We start from the raw sequence: 6,166 nt of genomic DNA on the forward strand, positions 1-6,166 counted from the left end.
GGCGTGGTCCGAAACGCCTCGTGATGTTCCACGAGAGGAAAAGTTCACGTCACACGATAAAGGAACTGCAGCAGAGATGGAGGTCGAGTTCCTGTCATCTGTGCTTGAGTTGTTATTTAATTAATTATCTATCTATCTATCTATCTATCTATCTATCTATCTATCTATCTATCTATCTATCTCTTTATTTATTTATTTATTTATTTATTTATTTATTTATTTATTTATTTATTTAAAAGAAATACGAACAGACGTGTTTTTAAGTGGTCCATAGACACAGAGTCAGCACTTTCTTTCCTTTCTCTCATCAGACGTCGACGTGTAATCAGTGATCCAGTTTAAATGAGCAGTTATAACCATTAAAGCTCTTCTCTAGTCTTCGCAAGTTAAAATATCTGCTTGGTTTATTTTTTGCCTTCTTTCTCCTGGTATTTCTATGCCATAAGGACCCATAAGCTCAGGTTCGTCAGGTCACATGACACACAGCACATCATCAGCTCTGGAAGATTGTCTCATTCGTCATCTCACGCCACCGGATCGTCCGCGCTGGTCGGGCAACTGACCTGGAGTTTTATGAAAGGATGAAAACGGATGACATTCCGTGTAGAAAGAAAAAGATTTATTTTATTTAATTTTATTTTATTTTTACTATTTATTTATTCATTTATTTATTTATTTATTAATTCATTTATTTATTTATTCATTTATTTATTTATTTATTACACGCTCTTGTGCGCTACTGTGTCGTGAGCATGTTGTTATGGTGTGTTTAATCTATGAGCTCTTAACCTACTGAACACCTTGCATATGGAGTTATATTACACACACACACACACACACACACACACACACACACACACACACACACACACACACACACACACAATACCTCCTCTAGTGTTGAATAGGGGATCATTCACCCTCTTAAAGCCTTAATCGGTCCATTAGATCCTATGATTGTGGCAGCAGCTCTTGAAAGACAAAAAGGTTTTGTGTGTGTGTGTGTGTGTGTGTGTGTGTGTGTGTGTGTGTGTTACCTGTATGTGAGTCATGGCTGATTAGTCCATCAGAAATGTGAAACTCTGGTTGCAGTCATCTGTCACACATATCCAGTTGCCTTTAGCCTGTATGCAGTGTTTGTGTGTGTGTGTGTGTGGCGTGTGTGTGGCGTGTGGCGTGTGGCGTGTGCTCTCGAGAAGTGTGTCAAGGTGGAGTGTGTGATGTTGTGTAAACTGTGGTGCGCTCTATTGGCAGGTAAGAGGGAACGGATAATGAGCTTTAAGTACCGTGATACCTGAGACACAAAGAGCTGGGGAATTACCTCAGGTGCTGTGTGTGTGTGTTTGTGTGTGTGTGTGTGTGTGTGTGTGTGTGTGTGTGTGTGTGTGTGTGTGTGTGTGTGTGTGTGTGTGTGTGTGTGTGTGTGTGTGTGTGTGTGTGTGCACGTGTTGGCAGTGTTCCAGCAGTCCACAGGAGTATCAGGTGCAGGGTGTCAGGTGTGTGAGTGCACACATCTGATTCACTGAGCCAGCTCTTAAATGACTGCAGTCACTGCACCAGCCGTCAATATACAGAGAGGCAAACAGATACAAATGAACGAATGAATGAACGAATGAATGAACGAATGAATGATTGATTGATTCATTCATTCATTCATTCGATCAATCAATAAATAAATAAATAAATAACTTTATGTCTAGATTTGAATTTCCACAAGAAAATAGAGTTTACAATAAGAGAAAGAAAGAAAGAAAGAAAGAAAGAAAGAAAGAAAGAAAGAAAGAAAGAAAGAAAGTAAGAGAAATGTAAGTGAAAAAGTGTGAAAAGAACAAAAGGAGTAAGAAAAAAATAACTAAATATGAAACAGAGAAAAGAAAGAAAGAAAGAAAGAAAGAAAGAAAGAAAGAAAGAAAGAAAAATTTAAGTGAAAAAGTGTGAAAAGAACAAAAGGAGTAAGAAAAAAATAACTAAATATGAAACAGAAAGGAAAGAAAGAAGGAAAGAAAGAAAGAAAGAAAGAAAGAAAGAAAGAAAGAAAGAAAGAAAGAAAGAAAGAAAGAAAGGCAAAGTGTAAGCAGAAATAAATGAAATTTTGAAATAAAAATAAACAAAAGGAGAAAGGAAAAAAGAACAAAATATTATTTAAAAGAAAGAAAGAAAAAAAGGATGAAATTGAAAATAATGAACGGAAGAAATAAAGAAATGAAGTGAAAGAAAGAATGGAATAAAGAAGCTGTGGAATTTTCCTTTGCATATATTATTTCACTCAGGTGAAGAAGCTGTGGCTGGAAACACACAGGCTGCTGTTGGGGGTTTTACAGTCTGTTGTTTGACTCTCTGTCTGAGGTAAAGGGGTGTGGAGCGTTAATTTAACTCTGGGTAGTATCGATCTGCTGGAGACTCACAGGAACATGGCACATCTACTGCAAAACAGAGAGAGAGAGAGAGAGAGAGAGAGAGATTACACATTTAGCATGGTGTGATGGAACACCTTTAAAGTCCAGCCCTGGACCTGGAGGACCACAGAGAGTGAGACAAAGAGACAGACAGGAAGGTGGGAGCTGGACTGTGGGCTGTCAGCTTTAAACGCTGAATCAGCGTCAAGTGTGAAGAGGTCAGATGATTGTGTGTGTGTGTGTGTGTGTGTGTGTGTGTGTGTGTGTGTGTGTGTGTGTGTGTGTGTGTGTGTGTGTGTGTGTGTGTGATACTGTACCTGCGATGAGAAGAATATGGATTCCTGTCTCCAAGACAAATTGATCTGGGATGCGTAGGAGGACCTGAGCCTGAGAAGGAAATCAGTTTAGCCGATCAGGCTCACAAGAGAGAGAGAGAGAGAGAGAGAGAGAGAGAGAGAGAGAGAGAGAGAGAGAGAGAGAGAATGAGAGAGAGCTCTTCTCTTGTTTTCTGAGGAACAAGAGAACAACTAAACCATTTAAAAATGACCAAAAAGGGTCTAAAAGTAATATTTGTACAAATCCACACATACACGTATGAAATAAATTCGTTGCATGACACACACACACATGCAAACACATGCACACACACATATATACATGCAAACTCACACACACACTCACACACACACCACTGCTTGGCAGGTTTCGGGTGTGTTTGTGAGAAGGCGCGTGTTGCAGCAGTAGGAACCGTCGATCGCCGGCTGCTCGTTCTCGGGGAACACTGAGCTCGGAACACCTGTTCCCGCCAGCCGACCGGCCGGTGCGTTCAGGCAGGGGATTACGGTGGGCATCACAATCAACGGGGCCATGCTGCCAACACCCCGGCGGGAGGGTGAGGTTCAGGGGCGAGGGTCACATGCTCGCTGTGTTAGGGTTAAACACTCATTTTGGGCTGGAATGGAGGGGACAGTGGAGACATGCTGAGAGCTAGTCTGGACCGGGGAGTAGGGACACTGCTGCTCCACATGCTTCCTGTTTCCAGGTTATGAGCACGTTTGGAGCTGGCAGAATGTGTGTGTGTGTGTGTGTGTGTGTGTGTGTGTGTGTGTGTGTGTGTGTGTGTGTGTGTGTGTGTGTGTGTGTGTGTGTGTGTGTGTGTGTTATATAAAAGGACCCGTTCAGCCAAATCGCAGGACTCTGTGTGACAGAGATAGAGGCGAAAACAGTGTTCATCATATTTAGTGGTGCGATGGTGGCTTCTGCCAGATGAGTACGCAAGGCCTTTAATCTTCTCTCTCTTTCTCTCTCTCTCTCTCTCTCACACACACACACACACACACACACACACACACACCTCTGATTGCGTGCTGTCCTTTCTGTGAAACACAGCATAAAATGGCCGCCAGCATTGTTCTTCATAATGTCACCTTCAACATCATGAGGCCTGTCATAGACTGGCACCTGTCAGTGTGTGTGTGTGTGTGTGTGTGTGTGTGTGTGTGTGTGTGTGTGTGTGTGTGTGTGTGTGTGTGTGTGTGTGTTACTTGATTTACTCAAACAGACAGATGAATGTGAGGATCCTGAGGTAACACTAGTGGCACTGAGCTTCCACACAAACACAAGACCAAAATAAAATAAATTAATAAAAAAATCAAAGTCAGTGCATTATAAAGTGCAGACGTTCCTATTTGTTATTAAAAAAAGACATTAGTAAAGTAGGAAATAAATAAATGACTCAAGAAACGATGGAGTCGTCAGATGAGGGAGGAAAGAGCCTATTTATCATTTATCTTCTACCTCAGAGATCTTGATTGTGATTGGTTAGAGTAACAGGTGTTGAGTCGTTTTCTATGACGGTAAAATCTCTAGAACTTTCTGTTTTAACTTTGTTTTATAACTTTAAAGCGAAAGAAAAACGAAGGACTATTTATATCAGCGTAACTGAAATCCAGAACTAGCTCGTTTCTCAGATGTACCAGTCCAGTAAAAGTAACTATTAATGGATAAAAGTTCATTCTCTTTTAGTAATTTGTTTTAATGAGTTGTTTGAGATGTGCTGTTAAAGAAGCATCGACTTTGAGGAATATTTCACCACACCAGACCACCTTAGTGTTGATTATTTACCTGTAACAGCCCTCAGGTACTTTGCTCTCTACATATTGACTAAAAGAACTTTTTTAATCACTCTATATTACATTGGTTCCATTCAAAGTGATTTACGCCATTTGGCGGACGCCTTTATCCAGATCTCATTTATACACCTGAGAGTTAAGGTCCTTGCTCAGGGGCCCAGCAGTAGCAGCTTGGTAGCCCTGAAATTTGAACTTATACCCTTCGGATCAGTAGTCCAACACCTTAGGCACTGAACTACCACATCTTACAAAGACAAGGTTACACAGAAATATGTTTTTTTTCGATGTTTGTTTATTTGCTTGCTGGTTTGTTTGTTTGTTTGTCTGGTTGTTTGGTCTGTTTGTTTGTTTGGTTGGTTGGTTTGTTTGTTTGTTTGTCTGGTTGTTTGGTCTGTTTGTTTGTTTGGTTGGTTGGTTGGGGGTTGGTTTGGTTGGTTGGTTGTTGGTTTGTTTGTTTCAGTTGGTTGGTTGGTTGGTTTGTTTGTTTGTTTGTTTGTTTGTCTGGTTGGTTTGTTTGTTTGTTTGTTTGTTTGTCTGGTTAGTTGGTTGGGGTTTGTTTGGTTAGTTGGTTGTTGGTTTGTTTGGTTAGTTTATTGGTTGGTTTGTTTGTTTGTCTGGTTGGTTGGCTGGTTGGATTGGTTGGTTGGTTGTTGGTTTGTTGTTGGTTGTTTTTTGGTTGGTTCGTTGGTTTGCTTGTTGGTTGGTTGTTCGTTTGTTGGTTGGTTGGTTGTTGGTTTGTAGGTTTGCTGGTTGGTTGGTTGTCTGTCTTAAAATCATTTACGCTACAACGTTTTTGTAATTCCGCTGACAGTTACATAATCATGTCTCTCAAAGCCAGGAGATCTTACAGAATCTATCATGAGCTTTAAGATCAGAACAAATCTGAAAGATGACAAAAAAATGAAGCAAATATATATATATATATATATTCCAATAAATATATATATTTTACTTTTAAACATTATAAACATTTAAACATTATATACAACACAAATAAAGAAAATACATATATACGGAGAGTCGTCCTCTTCGTATGAAGCCTCGTGTTTTGAGTCACACACAGTACCTGAGCATCTACACTCGCTGTTGTTATAAATCTTTTTCAATAGTGTTGTTGCACTTCAGCGCCGTTCCATACGACTAGACGTAGCGAGCGAGTGAGCGCAAGAGAGGAGGCAGCTAGCAGAGGTTTGTAACCTGTCATTGCCCTTGTCAGAGATGATTTATATCTGCCAGAAGCCTGTGTGTGTGTGTGTGTGTGTGTGTGTGTGTGTGTGTGTGTGTGTGTGTGTGTGTGTGTGTGTGTGTGTGTGTGTGTGTGTGTTATAGTAATAGTAGTAGACAGACGGAGTGTAAGGTTTGAGGGAATCTTTCTCTAAATGACCGAAAGACAGCGGGAACATCACTCTGCATAACACTCAAGCAGTCCGAGCTAATCAACGTGTCAGCGCCGGTACCTGGCATGGCGTTCACTGTAAGGTCTAAAAAAATGTATAAATAAAGTAAGAAAATTTATAGCTATATCAGCTATATAAATATAAACAGCCTTTTGAAGTTAAGCTACGTTCACTTACTGTACATCACGTCTGACAGTGACAAAGCTTATCAGAGCTGCGACTTCCTGTGACACGAGTGAAG

General features: G+C 40.4%; 1 long non-coding RNA gene across 1 annotated transcript in view; it reads left to right on the forward strand.

Moving 5' to 3' along the window:
* The window catches only part of LOC125141279, a 3,235-nt gene extending 3,159 nt beyond the window's left edge, over positions 1-76 (forward strand). Inside the window, exon 3 of the long non-coding RNA XR_007140660.1 lies at positions 1-76. This exon is cut by the window's left edge and continues 800 nt beyond it. This is a non-coding gene — a long non-coding RNA (uncharacterized LOC125141279).
* Positions 77-6,166: the final 6,090 nt, after the last annotated feature.

Source organism: Tachysurus fulvidraco, chromosome 5 (assembly GCF_022655615.1).
Source record: "Tachysurus fulvidraco isolate hzauxx_2018 chromosome 5, HZAU_PFXX_2.0, whole genome shotgun sequence".
Lineage (NCBI taxonomy): Eukaryota > Metazoa > Chordata > Actinopteri > Siluriformes > Bagridae > Tachysurus > Tachysurus fulvidraco.